This window comes from Panulirus ornatus, chromosome 30 (genome assembly GCF_036320965.1).
Source record: "Panulirus ornatus isolate Po-2019 chromosome 30, ASM3632096v1, whole genome shotgun sequence".
NCBI classification, from domain to species: Eukaryota; Metazoa; Arthropoda; class Malacostraca; order Decapoda; family Palinuridae; genus Panulirus; species Panulirus ornatus.
In genome coordinates, this window is record NC_092253.1 from 2,332,501 (window position 1) to 2,349,933 (window position 17,433).

At 31.2% G+C, this 17,433-nt stretch overlaps 1 protein-coding gene and 1 long non-coding RNA gene across 2 annotated transcripts in view; one reads left to right on the top strand and one right to left on the bottom strand.

Moving 5' to 3' along the window:
• The window catches only part of LOC139758309 (RYamide receptor-like), an 81,678-nt gene that overhangs the window by 20,637 nt on the left and 43,608 nt on the right, over positions 1 to 17,433 (bottom strand). The window lies entirely within an intron of this gene.
• LOC139758310 (uncharacterized) overlaps positions 1 to 17,433 on the top strand; it is a 116,517-nt gene that overhangs the window by 18,677 nt on the left and 80,407 nt on the right. Inside the window, exon 2 of the long non-coding RNA XR_011714797.1 lies at positions 1,388 to 1,515. This is a non-coding gene — a long non-coding RNA (uncharacterized lncRNA). The remainder of the gene's footprint in view (positions 1 to 1,387; positions 1,516 to 17,433) is intronic.

Genomic DNA, 17,433 nt, shown 5'->3' on the forward strand with positions numbered 1-17,433 from the left:
GGTCTGGGAAAACCACGGAAAGTTCTGTGGGGGCTTGACTGTGGTGAGGGAAGCTATAAAGTTTGGGGATTATAAATGAGAGATGGAGGAAAGATGTGAGTGAATGAAAACGCTCCTTGTCTTTGCCAAGCCCAGCTTCGCTACACAGGAAACGGCGAAGAAGTATGAGAAAAAACTATATATATATATATATATATATACATATATATATATATATATATATATATATATATATATATATATATATATATTACACTCGTCGCTGACAATGAACCGCAAACTTTGAAAACGTCGGGAAAATCACGTGAACTCTGACAGACCCAAAATTCCACGTTATTTCATCCTGAACCACCTACATCTGTTGAATACACTTCCCTACTCTTTCATTAGACTCCCAAGTGAGCAGAAATAACGAGGGAAAATCTCACTAAAGTTTTCCCTACTCTGGGTACACACACAGACACACAGACACAGAGAGAGCTATTCAGGGAATGGAAATGCGCACGTCAGTAAGATTCTCATTCTTTTTTCCCCCAGAAGTATTTATTGGGGAACGAGGCCACATACGCTGCACAGTAATGTAGTAAGTCTTTTTCACCAGGGCAGGACAACAACGATATGGGGCACAGATCTGAGGGAAAAGACATCATGCACGGATACAAATAACAGTAATCCCCTTCAGACCCCATCGTTCCGGGATATTTTTTTCCCCCGTGAGAATTACGGTCGGCACAAATCCTTTTAAGCAGTTTGACGTCATGCGATGACGCCGTGGTGGTCCTGCTGCTCTGCTCCTCCTCCTCCTCCTCCTCCTCTGCCACTGGCTAATCCCCCCCCCACCTCCCCCTTCTTCAGAGCCATGCATTTTTGCATGGCTACATTGCCCGTGGTAGCCAAAACAAACGCCTGCGTTGAAGGCAGAGTTGAACCTGAAAATTACGTGAATTGTTTTATCGTTTAGAAACTTTGTACAATAAACCTATTATCATCATCATTATGGTCCGGGGGAAGACAATGCTAAGGTGTCGGATGAAGTAAACAGAGTGGTAAACATGAAGAACATGGTGTAACGCTGCTCATAAAAGCTTAAATACGTTATAGAATTAAAAGAAAAAAAATATTTTCAGCATGGCTAGCTGCTCGAATTTTCTGGCCTGAAGTACAGAGATATTTTGTAGCACTTTAGTAATGAAGCAAAATGCTGAACCTTTTCTTAGGCTCAAGGTTTTCTGCAAAGACGCAGTGGATTTCTGGTTCCTCTTCCATGATCTATTCTTCTTCCGTTGTTCTTCCGTTAGCATGAGGGAACCAGCAATCCCAAACTCATATATTAAATCATATTGTTGTTATGTCTTGATAAAGATTAATATAGAGTTAATGGTCACAGGATGAAAACGGGGAGCGAGGAGTTCACTACGTGTGGCCACAAGATGGAGAACGGGGAACGAGGAGGTCAGTATGAGGAGGACAAAGACACACTGACATACTGGAAGACTCGACTCATACTGGAGTAAGGTAAGTCGAATAATACAAACCCTTCACGAATCTGTAAGATATATGGTCTCTCTCTCTCTCTCTCTCTCTCTCTCTCTCTCTCTCTCTCTCTCTCTCTCTCTCTCTCTCTCTCTCTCTCTCTCTCTCTTCCTCACACACACACACACACACAAAAACAAAAAACATTTTCTTCACAACACTGCTCGAACATGTGTGATCGACATGTGCAGAATCCTTCACTCAGTCCAGTATTGGCGACATATGTTCATAGAGTACGTGGCATCAGGTTTCGTTGAGGTATTGATAGTAATGACTGGAGTAGATTTAAACCTGTGTTAGAAATTTAAGATTGACAGAATATTAAGATAAACTGGGTCAGGCTTCGAGGCTAGTATAGCTAATAACTTTTTATACATCGGTTGGTTATATATATATATATATATATATATATATATATATATATATATATATATATATATATATATATATATATATATAAACTTCACTTTTGCTTTGATAACTATAGTTATCTATTAATCATTAAACTTTATTTGTTTCTTCTAAGCTTCTCCTCCTCAAAGCTGAAGAAATGTGTCTGGGTCCAAGTTTACCACCGCAAGAGGGGGAAAAAAATACACGTGTATATATAGCCCAGTAAACCTAACAGGCGGGTTTTAAATTTGGAGCCAGAGCCTCACCCACTTGAGAAACATTCACCAACTTTGCTCGCTCTTTAGCGCTATGTAAACGTTCCCAGGTCATCAGCAGAGGAGGAGGTGGCTACTAGGTCGTAAAACATATATATATTTGTATATAATATACTGTTGTTAGGACCCACCATCTCTGGTCTTATAAGCTATAGGCAAGGAGGAGACTTGAGTATATATCTCAGAGTGGGCTACATCTGCTGTAGGATTATACATTAGGTTTTTGTAATATCAATACAGTAGCAGTGGCTAGTGTTGATCGGTTATAGTTCATGATTCATGAGGAATCTTCTGTCTACATTGTGTTGACGACCTTTGAACACGACGGTACGACCTTTGAACACGACGGTACGACCTTTGAACACGACGGTACGACCTTTGAACACGACGGTACGACCTTTGAAGACGACGGTACGACCTTTGAGCGCGACGGTACGACCTTTGAGCGCGACGGTACGACCTTTGAACACGACGGTACGACCTTTGAACACGACGGTACGACCCTTGGGCACGACGGTACGACCCTTGAGTATGATGACCTGAACCTTTGACCTCCCCCTTCAGGGACAGGCCAAAGGCCACGACCCCATACCAACATTATTGACCCGTCGACCTGATAATGCTCAGCCAGACATTCTAACACCTTTATGTGGGGCATCAAGAAAGTCAATATCCTACGCTTTTTTTCCTTCTCTCTCTTTCATTAGTAACTTTATTGCATGTAAACAAAGCATCGTGTTTGGACCTTCCGGTTTACAACGTGTGTTTATTTACGTCTCGGTTGAGTTGGGAAGGACACAGTGCTATATATACACTCATTCCCTCAAGGCCAGATTGACGAACAGCTTCTCCGATTCGTGAAAAAAAAACCTCCATTGTGTCCTGCTCTCGGCATCGTATACCTTCCTCACTGAGCACTTGTGCAACACCAGCATCCTCACTCTTCGCGATATTTCCTCGAGTCTTATATCTGGATTTACCTCAGGCCACTTGATGTAGACTTTTTATTTTTTCTCTTCTCGTAACATTTATGCAAGGGTTTGAAGAACACTGTTTAGGATCTTCGATCATGGGATAACTTTCTAATTCCGTCTAGGGTATCACCTCTTGTCAACATGGGTCGTCATCTGTCATGGGTATGACAATATGACACACGCGTATGACAAGAACTGGTGTGTGTGTGTGTGTGTGTGTGTGTGTGTGTGTGTTGTTTTCTATATCTAAAGAATCATTGATTTAGAATGTTGTTTTCTATATCTAAAGAATCATTGATTTAGAATGTTGTTTTCTATATCTAAAGAATCATTGATTTAGAATGTTGTTTTCTATATCTAAAGAATCATTGATTTAGAATGTTGTTTTCTATATCTAAAGAATCATTGATTTAGAATGTTGTTTTCTATATCTAAAGAATCATTGATTTAGAATGTTGTTTTCTATATCTAAAGAATCATTGATTTAGAATGTTGTTTTCTATATCTAAAGAATCATTGATTTAGAATGTTGTTTTCTATATCTAAAGAATCATTGATTTAGAATGTTGTTTTCTATATCTAAAGAATCATTGATTTAGAATGTTGTTTTCTATATCTAAAGAATCATTGATTTAGAATGTTGTTTTCTATATCTAAAGAATCATTGATTTAGAATGTTGTTTTCTATATCTAAAGAATCATTGATTTAGAATGTTGTTTTCTATATCTAAAGAATCATTGATTTAGAATGTTGTTTTCTATATCTAAAGAATCATTGATTTAGAATGTTGTTTTCTATATCTAAAGAATCATTGATTTAGAATGTTGTTTTCTATATCTAAAGAATCATTGATTTAGAATGTTGTTTTCTATATCTAAAGAATCATTGATTTAGAATGTTGTTTTCTATATCTAAAGAATCATTGATTTAGAATGTTGTTTTCTATATCTAAAGAATCATTGATTTAGAATGTTGTTTTCTATATCTAAAGAATCATTGATTTAGAATGTTGTTTTCTATATCTAAAGAATCATTGATTTAGAATGTTGTTTTCTATATCTAAAGAATCATTGATTTAGAATGTTGTTTTCTATATCTAAAGAATCATTGATTTAGAATGTTGTTTTCTATATCTAAAGAATCATTGATTTAGAATGTTGTTTTCTATATCTAAAGAATCATTGATTTAGAATGTTGTTTTCTATATCTAAAGAATCATTGATTTAGAATGTTGTTTTCTATATCTAAAGAATCATTGATTTAGAATGTTGTTTTCTATATCTAAAGAATCATTGATTTAGAATGTTGTTTTCTATATCTAAAGAATCATTGATTTAGAATGTTGTTTTCTATATCTAAAGAATCATTGATTTAGAATGTTGTTTTAATCGTAGAGAGCTGTTTTTGATATCTAAAGGATGATTGATTTAGAACATTGTTCTTGATATATAAAGGATCACTGATTTAGAATGTTGTTTTCTATATCTAAAGAATCATTGATTTAGAATGTTGTTTTCTATATCTAAAGAATCATTGATTTAGAATGTTGTTTTAATCGTAGAGAGCTGTTTTTGATATCTAAAGGATGATTGATTTAGAACATTGTTCTTGATATATAAAGGATCACTGATTTAGAATGTTGTTTTCTATATCTAAAGAATCATTGATTTAGAATGTTGTTTTCTATATCTAAAGAATCATTGATTTAGAATGTTGTTTTCTATATCTAAAGAATCATTGATTTAGAATGTTGTTTTCTATATCTAAAGAATCATTGATTTAGAATGTTGTTTTCTATATCTAAAGAATCATTGATTTAGAATGTTGTTTTCTATATCTAAAGAATCATTGATTTAGAATGTTGTTTTCTATATCTAAAGAATCATTGATTTAGAATGTTGTTTTCTATATCTAAAGAATCATTGATTTAGAATGTTGTTTTCTATATCTAAAGAATCATTGATTTAGAATGTTGTTTTCTATATCTAAAGAATCATTGATTTAGAATGTTGTTTTCTATATCTAAAGAATCATTGATTTAGAATGTTGTTTTCTATATCTAAAGAATCATTGATTTAGAATGTTGTTTTCTATATCTAAAGAATCATTGATTTAGAATGTTGTTTTCTATATCTAAAGAATCATTGATTTAGAATGTTGTTTTCTATATCTAAAGAATCATTGATTTAGAATGTTGTTTTCTATATCTAAAGAATCATTGATTTAGAATGTTGTTTTCTATATCTAAAGAATCATTGATTTAGAATGTTGTTTTCTATATCTAAAGAATCATTGATTTAGAATGTTGTTTTCTATATCTAAAGAATCATTGATTTAGAATGTTGTTTTCTATATCTAAAGAATCATTGATTTAGAATGTTGTTTTCTATATCTAAAGAATCATTGATTTAGAATGTTGTTTTCTATATCTAAAGAATCATTGATTTAGAATGTTGTTTTCTATATCTAAAGAATCATTGATTTAGAATGTTGTTTTCTATATCTAAAGAATCATTGATTTAGAATGTTGTTTTCTATATCTAAAGAATCATTGATTTAGAATGTTGTTTTCTATATCTAAAGAATCATTGATTTAGAATGTTGTTTTCTATATCTAAAGAATCATTGATTTAGAATGTTGTTTTCTATATCTAAAGAATCATTGATTTAGAATGTTGTTTTCTATATCTAAAGAATCATTGATTTAGAATGTTGTTTTCTATATCTAAAGAATCATTGATTTAGAATGTTGTTTTCTATATCTAAAGAATCATTGATTTAGAATGTTGTTTTCTATATCTAAAGAATCATTGATTTAGAATGTTGTTTTCTATATCTAAAGAATCATTGATTTAGAATGTTGTTTTCTATATCTAAAGAATCATTGATTTAGAATGTTGTTTTCTATATCTAAAGAATCATTGATTTAGAATGTTGTTTTCTATATCTAAAGAATCATTGATTTAGAATGTTGTTTTCTATATCTAAAGAATCATTGATTTAGAATGTTGTTTTCTATATCTAAAGAATCATTGATTTAGAATGTTGTTTTCTATATCTAAAGAATCATTGATTTAGAATGTTGTTTTCTATATCTAAAGAATCATTGATTTAGAATGTTGTTTTCTATATCTAAAGAATCATTGATTTAGAATGTTGTTTTAATCGTAGAGAGCTGTTTTTGATATCTAAAGGATGATTGATTTAGAACATTGTTCTTGATATATAAAGGATCACTGATTTAGAATGTTGTTTTCTATATCTAAAGAATCATTGATTTAGAATGTTGTTTTCTATATCTAAAGAATCATTGATTTAGAATGTTGTTTTCTATATCTAAAGAATCATTGATTTAGAATGTTGTTTTCTATATCTAAAGAATCATTGATTTAGAATGTTGTTTTCTATATCTAAAGAATCATTGATTTAGAATGTTGTTTTCTATATCTAAAGAATCATTGATTTAGAATGTTGTTTTCTATATCTAAAGAATCATTGATTTAGAATGTTGTTTTAATCGTAGAGAGCTGTTTTTGATATCTAAAGGATGATTGATTTAGAACATTGTTCTTGATATATAAAGGATCACTGATTTAGAATGTTGTTTTCTATATCTAAAGAATCATTGATTTAGAATGTTGTTTTAATCGTAGAGAGCTGTTTTTGATATCTAAAGGATGATTGATTTAGAACATTGTTCTTGATATATAAAGGATCACTGATTTAGAATGTTGTTTTCTATATCTAAAGAATCATTGATTTAGAATGTTGTTTTCTATATCTAAAGAATCATTGATTTAGAATGTTGTTTTCTATATCTAAAGAATCATTGATTTAGAATGTTGTTTTCTATATCTAAAGAATCATTGATTTAGAATGTTGTTTTCTATATCTAAAGAATCATTGATTTAGAATGTTGTTTTCTATATCTAAAGAATCATTGATTTAGAATGTTGTTTTCTATATCTAAAGAATCATTGATTTAGAATGTTGTTTTCTATATCTAAAGAATCATTGATTTAGAATGTTGTTTTCTATATCTAAAGAATCATTGATTTAGAATGTTGTTTTCTATATCTAAAGAATCATTGATTTAGAATGTTGTTTTCTATATCTAAAGAATCATTGATTTAGAATGTTGTTTTCTATATCTAAAGAATCATTGATTTAGAATGTTGTTTTCTATATCTAAAGAATCATTGATTTAGAATGTTGTTTTAATCGTAGAGAGCTGTTTTTGATATCTAAAGGATGATTGATTTAGAACATTGTTCTTGATATATAAAGGATCACTGATTTAGAATGTTGTTTTCTATATCTAAAGAATCATTGATTTAGAATGTTGTTTTCTATATCTAAAGAATCATTGATTTAGAATGTTGTTTTCTATATCTAAAGAATCATTGATTTAGAATGTTGTTTTCTATATCTAAAGAATCATTGATTTAGAATGTTGTTTTCTATATCTAAAGAATCATTGATTTAGAATGTTGTTTTCTATATCTAAAGAATCATTGATTTAGAATGTTGTTTTCTATATCTAAAGAATCATTGATTTAGAATGTTGTTTTCTATATCTAAAGAATCATTGATTTAGAATGTTGTTTTCTATATCTAAAGAATCATTGATTTAGAATGTTGTTTTCTATATCTAAAGAATCATTGATTTAGAATGTTGTTTTCTATATCTAAAGAATCATTGATTTAGAATGTTGTTTTCTATATCTAAAGAATCATTGATTTAGAATGTTGTTTTCTATATCTAAAGAATCATTGATTTAGAATGTTGTTTTCTATATCTAAAGAATCATTGATTTAGAATGTTGTTTTCTATATCTAAAGAATCATTGATTTAGAATGTTGTTTTCTATATCTAAAGAATCATTGATTTAGAATGTTGTTTTCTATATCTAAAGAATCATTGATTTAGAATGTTGTTTTCTATATCTAAAGAATCATTGATTTAGAATGTTGTTTTCTATATCTAAAGAATCATTGATTTAGAATGTTGTTTTCTATATCTAAAGAATCATTGATTTAGAATGTTGTTTTCTATATCTAAAGAATCATTGATTTAGAATGTTGTTTTCTATATCTAAAGAATCATTGATTTAGAATGTTGTTTTCTATATCTAAAGAATCATTGATTTAGAATGTTGTTTTCTATATCTAAAGAATCATTGATTTAGAATGTTGTTTTCTATATCTAAAGAATCATTGATTTAGAATGTTGTTTTCTATATCTAAAGAATCATTGATTTAGAATGTTGTTTTCTATATCTAAAGAATCATTGATTTAGAATGTTGTTTTCTATATCTAAAGAATCATTGATTTAGAATGTTGTTTTCTATATCTAAAGAATCATTGATTTAGAATGTTGTTTTCTATATCTAAAGAATCATTGATTTAGAATGTTGTTTTCTATATCTAAAGAATCATTGATTTAGAATGTTGTTTTCTATATCTAAAGAATCATTGATTTAGAATGTTGTTTTCTATATCTAAAGAATCATTGATTTAGAATGTTGTTTTCTATATCTAAAGAATCATTGATTTAGAATGTTGTTTTCTATATCTAAAGAATCATTGATTTAGAATGTTGTTTTCTATATCTAAAGAATCATTGATTTAGAATGTTGTTTTCTATATCTAAAGAATCATTGATTTAGAATGTTGTTTTCTATATCTAAAGAATCATTGATTTAGAATGTTGTTTTCTATATCTAAAGAATCATTGATTTAGAATGTTGTTTTAATCGTAGAGAGCTGTTTTTGATATCTAAAGGAACATCGATTTAGAATATTGTTTTTAATGCCCTAAAGGAACTTTGATTTACAACAGATGTACATTGATTTTGAAAGCTATTTACAGTAACAGATGTAAGATGACATTGATCAGCAAAGCTGTAACTAAGACATTAATATTACCTGTCTTTCTCATTGAGTCAGAATCACATACAAGAATAATCTAACATTAATCAGTGACACATAAACACACACATATAAAATCACATATGTACTGGCATATTAAACATAGATGCATAGACAGTGGAATTCATACGTTGATCAAACACATATAGACTAAATCATATTCTTATTGATTAATTTTAAGAAAAAACTAAAGGTATTAAAGTAACTAATTTAGATGTATCAATCATAACTACTTTGAAATTGATATATATATATATATATATATATATATATATATATATATATATATATATATATATATATATATATTTTTATACTATTCGCCATTTCCCGCCTCAGCGAGGTAGCGTTAAGAACAGAGGACTGGGCCGCTGAGGAATATCCTCACCTGGCCCCCTTCTCTGTTCCTTCCTTTGAAAAAAAAAAAAAAAAAAATATATATATATATATATATATATATATATATATATATATATATATATATATATATATATATATATATATAGTCAGCCAGGACGTAAAAATAAGCTCTTTCGTTTATTTCAACACATCTTCAGAGGCACAATATATGTACACAGAATCTGTGGCAGTGTGTACTCCTCTCTCTGTCTACACATTAGCGTAGAGTCCATGTATACAAACCTCACTTCTGACGATGTGTTCAAATACACGAAAGCGCTAGTGAATAGTTCTGTCCATGTTTTGCTTTCGTAATATTTTTTTCCATTGATCAGGGAAAGTTAGTACTGTGGTTCATACTAGGAAAATAAGATTACTTAACAAGTTGAATGGTGAAAGTGAATGCGGTAAATGTGATGATGGTGAAGGTTGGTATAGTGAAGAGTAGGGTGGTGGAAATGAGGATAGTGAAGATAACTATCATGATGAAAGTGAAGTATGAGAGGGATTAATTAAGAGGGTAGACGCGAAAGTGAAGATGAAGAAAATGACCTTTAGTGTACCAGTGATCAAGACAAGGACACTGATGATGAAGGTGAGAACAGTGAAAGTGAAGGGACGTGAATGTGAGTGAAGGTGAGGATGGTGCGTGTAGAGGAAAGAAAGAGAATGAAAAAAATAATAATAATGATGATAATTATGATAATAATAATAATAATAATGATGATAATTATGATAATAATAATAATGATGATAATTATGATAATAATAATAATGATGATAATTATGATAATAATAATAATATGATAATGATAAAAATAATAATAATGATGATAATTATGATAATAATAATAATAATAATAATAATAATAATAATAATAATAATAATAATAATAATAATAATAATAATAATAATAATAATAATAATAATAATAATAATAATAATAATAATAATAATATGATAATGATAAAAATAATAATAATGATGATAATTATGATAATAATAATAATGATGATAATTATGATAATAATAATAATAATGATGATAATTATGATAATAATAATAATGATGATAATTATGATAATAATAATAATGATGATAATTATGATAATAATAATAATAATGATGATAATTATGATAATAATAATAATGATGATAATTATGATAATAATAATAATGATGATAATTATGATAATAATAATAATGATGATAATTATGATAATAATAATAATAATAATGATGATAATTATGATAATAATAATAATAATAATAATAATATGATAATGATAAAAATAATAATAATGATGATAATTATGATAATAATAATAATGATGATAATTATGATAATAATAATAATAATGATGATAATTATGATAATAATAATAATGATGATAATTATGATAATAATAATAATAATAATGATGATAATTATGATAATAATAATAATAATAATAATAATGATGATAATTATGATAATAATAATAATATGATAATGATAAAAATAATAATAATGATGATAATTATGATAATAATAATAATGATGATAATTATGATAATAATAATAATGATGATAATTATGATAATAATAATAATGATGATAATTATGATAATAATAATAATGATAATAGTGATAATAATGATGATAATTATGATAATAATAATAATGATGATAATTATGATAATAATAATAATGATGATAATTATGATAATAATAATAATGATGATAATTATGATAATAATAATAATAATAATATGATAATGATAAAAATAATAATAATGATAATAGTGATAATAATGATGATAATTATGATAATAATAATAATAATAATGATGATAATTATGATAATAATAATAATAATAATAATAATATGATAATGATAAAAATAATAATAATGATGATAATTATGATAATAATAATAATGATGATAATTATGATAATAATAATAATGATGATAATTATGATAATAATAATAATGATGATAATTATGATAATAATAATAATGATGATAATTATGATAATAATAATAATGATGATAATTATGATAATAATAATAATGATGATAATTATGATAATAATAATAATGATGATAATTATGATAATAATAATAATGATGATAATTATGATAATAATAATAATAATAATAATAATGATGATAATTATGATAATAATAATAATGATGATAATTATGATAATAATAATAATGATGATAATTATGATAATAATAATAATGATGATAATTATGATAATAATAATAATAATAATAATAATAATGATAGTAATAATATCAATAATAATAGATGATAATTACGATAATAATAATAATGATGATAATTATGATAATAATAATAATGATGATAATTATGATAATAATAATAATGATGATAATTATGATAATAATAATAATGATGATAATTATGATAATAATAATAATGATGATAATTATGATAATAATAATAATGATGATAATTATGATAATAATAATAATAATAATAATAATATGATAATGATAAAAATAATAATAATGATGATAATTATGATAATAATAATAATAATAATAATGATGATAATTATGATAATAATAATAATAATAATGATGATAATTATGATAATAATAATAATAATAATAATAATAATAATGATGATAATTACGATAATGATAATAATAATAATAATACTAATAATAATTATGATAATAATGATATGATAATAATAGATAATAATAATAATGATGATAATTATGATAATAATAATAATATGATAATGATAAAAATAATAATAATGATAATAGTGATAATAATGATGATAAAGTAAATCATGATATATTCATTAGAGTTTTGCACTTTACCATTGTCTGGGCTGGATGTAGACCTTACCTCATAAATAACGTAAGAAACATATGTAATATAACTAAATATCTTCCCAAGACGTCTTGTTTAAATCATAAGTACTTCACCACTCACTTACGAAATCTTATCACATTGAAGAACAAGATCTTATTCATATTGCCTTAACCCTGAGGCCCATCTTGCATCACTGGAGATCTGTGGTATATGCCAGAGCCAACTTCCTGGGGTTTATAGCCATCTTACACAACATAATCCCTTGTTGACTGTGCCTCAAGGATCATAGAGCAGAGGTGAGGATAGGAAACCTCTCATTCACACCCGGACTCACCTACGCTTCGTGGCTCTTCAACGATGTCTGCAAAAGTCAGGAGCGAACTTGAAAATTTGTTGATTAGTTCTCATATCCCCAGCTGGAGTGTTGCTGTCCTGGTTCGTGAGGGATCATGAGGGGCTGGTTCGTGAGGGATCATGAGGGGCTGGGTCGTGAGGGATCATGAGGGGCTGGGTCGTGAGGGATCATGAGGGGCTGGGTCGTGAGGGATCATGAGGGACTGGTTCGTGAGGGATCATGAGGGGCTGGGTCGTGAGGGATCATGAGGGGCTGGGTCGTGAGGGATCATGAGGGATCGTCTCGCTTCCTAGAGTGGCTCTGTGGCCAGAGGTGTTGAAAGATACCATCCAGGATCCTCAAGACAGTCTCTTCTCCTTGTCTCGTTCTTGTCTTCCTCTTTATCTTTCTTCTTCGTGTTATCATATTATCAATATCAATCATGGCGTTGTTATCAACATTATCATTATCATCATTACGTTATTATTATTATCATTATCATTATCATCATTATCATTATCATCATTACGTTATTATTATCATTATCATCATCATTATCATCATTATGTTATTATCATCATTATTATTGCTATCACTTCATCATCATGAATAATCTCATGATTCTTATTTTTCTTTTTGTGGTTTTCTTTGTCATTATGTTCTTTTATTTTACTCGATTCTCATCAGTTTTGTATTAACTTTACAACTTATTAGTCCCTCTCTTCCTGTTCTTAATCACTGTTTAATTAGGATAGAAAAATCATGTGTGTGTGTGTGTGTGTGTGTGTGTGTGTGTGTGTGTGTGTGTGTGTGTGTGTTTCAGGTTTCTGTTCTTCCTGTATCACACAAGCCACAGAGTAAGTCAGGAAACTTCAGCAAATTGTTTGCCATCATCACTCGGCTTACGTCTGATGACTCCTGGAATGACCTTCCATTATCACGGATCATATAATTACCCTCCCGCGTCATGACTGCACTGGACAGAGGCGTTAACATCACCATCATCAACCCAACCCATCATATCACCTCTCTGCACGGGAGAGTTAGCAGCTAAACTCCCTCAGCGTGCCGGTCGTTTGGGTTACTTCCTTCTCGCAGACGTCGTATATTTTTCGTAGCTATTTTGGTAATATACGGGGGAGGGGGGGGGGGGGGGGGTTACAGTACGAGGTGTGGGGGTGGAGGAAGAAGTGTTCTCATGGAGTGTATGGAGCACTCCCCCCTCCCCGTAATCCTAGCGTCGAACTCGCACAGGTTCGAATCCTGGTCGCGGCAGGTGGTTCGAAGTCCATCTCTGTCTGTTCATCCTCGCTTAGGGGATGACACACACACACACACACACACACACACACACACACACACACTGTGGCGCCTCAGCTAACAGTTGTCACCTGCCAGACACCAATGTCATGGTCACGATGGAAATCTCACAGGCAACACGCACAGCTATTGTGGACCACTGTGATAATGAAGGAGGAGGAGGAGGGAGGAAGGAGGAGCAGGGGTGTTGGGGTAAGGTAGCTTCCAGCGTTCGTGACATCGTTCTCCTGGGCGGGAGCTTAACGTTCACACGAAGCGCACGCCAGCAGGTTGGACTGGGTGATGTGCAGGAAATAGGTGCTACAGACGACGACACCCCTACATCTTGGGCAGGATATGTCGCTTATAGCCGACATGGCAACCTCGTGACGTCAGGGTTACCTGCCGACGTGCAATTGGCGAGACGCAAGTATTTTTCAGTATCCATCAGACCGTGTGTCATAATGTTTCATACGTATCGTGCACAGATACTTTTTTGACCGAGTGTATATACTTAGTGTTAAGAGACGGCGGCAACACGAGTGTAAAACTCTTTCCTTCTTTAACACATGACTTATAATCACACACACACACACACACACACACACACACACACACACACACACGAAACTGTTGGTATATCATCTTGACAGAGCAATATGCCCAGAATTCATAATCTGCCCCTCTCACTCTCATTACGGCAACGTTAATTGTTCATTAGCAGAGGAAGAATAACCGGATCCCACCCTCTTCCCACACACACACACACACACACACACACACACACACACACACACACATACACACACAAAAAAATATGCATGTAGGTTCTTAGCTGGTATCAATTTATACTCCTGTTGAATATATTGTCGACCAGCCTGCTGCTCCATGACTCTCTCTCTCTCTCTCTCTCTCTCTCTCTCTCTCTCTAGTCACGAGGTTCATTAATCCATTTCATAGCTGATGCAGCAGAAACACTAGACTCTTTATCACATTTTCATACAGTTTTCATATTAGAATTGATAGAGTTGGTATGACCCGTGTTTAATTACTTTGTTAGGAGCAATTTTTATGTATACTTGTGTATGGCTGTTACATACACTCTCACTATATGTTACACTCTCACTATTTGTTACACTCTCACTATTTGTTACACTCTCACTATTTGTTACACTCTCACTATTTGTTACACTCTCACTATATGTTACATACACTCTCACTATATCTTGCATACACTCACACTCTCACTATATCTTACATACACTCACAGCTCTCACTATAGCTTACATACATTCACTATATGTTACATACACTCTCACCATACATTACATACATGGGCACCGTGCTATACACCACCGCCCATTAACCCACAACACCCTGTCATCACATTATCTGGCTTCATGGCCACCATTCACACTCCATAACAACTCACGAACTATTACCACCCCAGCGGCAGCCATCATCGGCACGATATTCGAAGCCACTCTTGCAGAATGTCATTAGATCAGTTTACGAAGGGGTGTGAGATGTGCCAAGACTGAGAGATAGGGAGAGACAGATAGACAGACAGACGGACAGACAGACAGAGAGACAGACAGATAGACAGACAGACAGACAGACAGACAGACAGAGAGATAGACAAACAGATGGACGGACAAACTTGCACTCAGTGTACGAAAGTCGTTTTCTTTTTCATCTTCCACTGAAGTGTATCTGTCACCTCTTTCACGTTAAAGAACTTCTCTAAAAAAAAAAAAAGAAGTAGGCATTTCTCTGCTACTGGAAGTAGCACAGCCTTGGGTTGTACGATATATATATATATATATATATATATATATATATATATATATATATATATATATATATATATATATATATATATAAGTTCCTATCAGAGAGAATCAGACCAGCCTAACCAGACCTCAGCTCCACATCTGGACAATAACAGGCTCCCTTGGTGTATTCAATGATGGACTTTCTATTTTCCTACCTCGTGTTATTTTGTTTTGGATTTTTTCCTCAATGGTAAGTTTTTTTTCTATACTTTTGTTTCTATATGTTGTATTAAGATTGTAATTAATACTACCTTTCATAAGACTTACTGATTCGTTTCGCTTTTAGCGTTTTTCTTTACTTTTATATGCTATGTGCAGTATTTTTTCCGAGTGTTTTTATATTTTGTTTGCGTTTTACACATCCAAGTTTTGTGACGCAATTTTTTCTGTTTTTGTCGATTCCTGATGATGCCTTTGTGAAGGGAAAAGCTTGAATAAGATAGATGGATAACTATGGACAACTGTTGTTTGAGCACCCACGTAATGGTAGAATAATACTGAAAAAATTAAAAAACATAAGAAAGAAGATTAATAACTTTAAATATGCTGTCGTATTCAGTTCTACATTTCCAAGCAATCTATGGAATTTATTTTCATTAACATAAATATAGCAATTTTTTGTGAAGACTGTGATAATCGTTTTATTTATCTAATCAGGAATGTACCCCGCGGTATCATAGTCAGCGTTGGAAGCTCCCTGGTTGCAGAGCACTGATCTATATTCCATCAATCAGTTAACATAAGATAAACCTCATCAAAAACTTGTGAGTCGGATCAATTAACTTCCACCGTGTATACTGAACGAGTCCAGTTCATAAGGGCGTAACGTCAGCAAGGCTGATTGCTGAACACGTAAGCCAGGCAGGATATTAACTTACAGCATTCCTATCCTCAGTGCCAATAAAGGCTCCTGTCTCTCTCCCTACCTCCTCTCTCTCTCTCTCTCTCTCTCTCTCTCTCTCTCTCTCTCTCTCTCTCTCTCTCTCTCTCTCTCTCTCTCTCTCTCTCTCTCAATCTCCTTCTCTGTCTCAGGGCTTCAGGCTTACGTGGGCTCGTGTGTGTGAGGTGAGCCACTGGTTAATTTAGGGAGTTTGCCTACCTCTTCATTGCCTCCAACCACAGCTGAAGAGCTTATTGGGTGAGAATGACAAACACAGTGTTGAGTGAGGAACACAATGGTGAGTGTGGAACACAATGGTGAGTGTGGAACACAGTGGTGAGTGAGGAACACAATGGTGAGTGAGGAACACAATGTTGAGTGAGGAACACAATGGTGAGTGAGGAAAACAATGGTGAGTGAGGAACACAATGGTGAGTGAGGAACACAATGTTGAGTGAGGAACACAGTGATGAGTGTGGAACACAGTGGTGAGTGTGGAACACAGTGGTGAGTGAGGAACACAATGGTGAGTGAGGAACACAATGTTGAGTGAGGAACACAGTGATGAGTGTGGAACACAGTGGTGAGTGTGGAACACAGTGGTGAGTGAGGAACACAATGGTGAGTGAGGAACACAATGTTGAGTGAGGAACACAGTGATGAGTGTGGAACACAGTGGTGAGTGTGGAACACAGTGGTGAGTGAGGAACACAATGCAGTCTTCTTACGTGTCCAA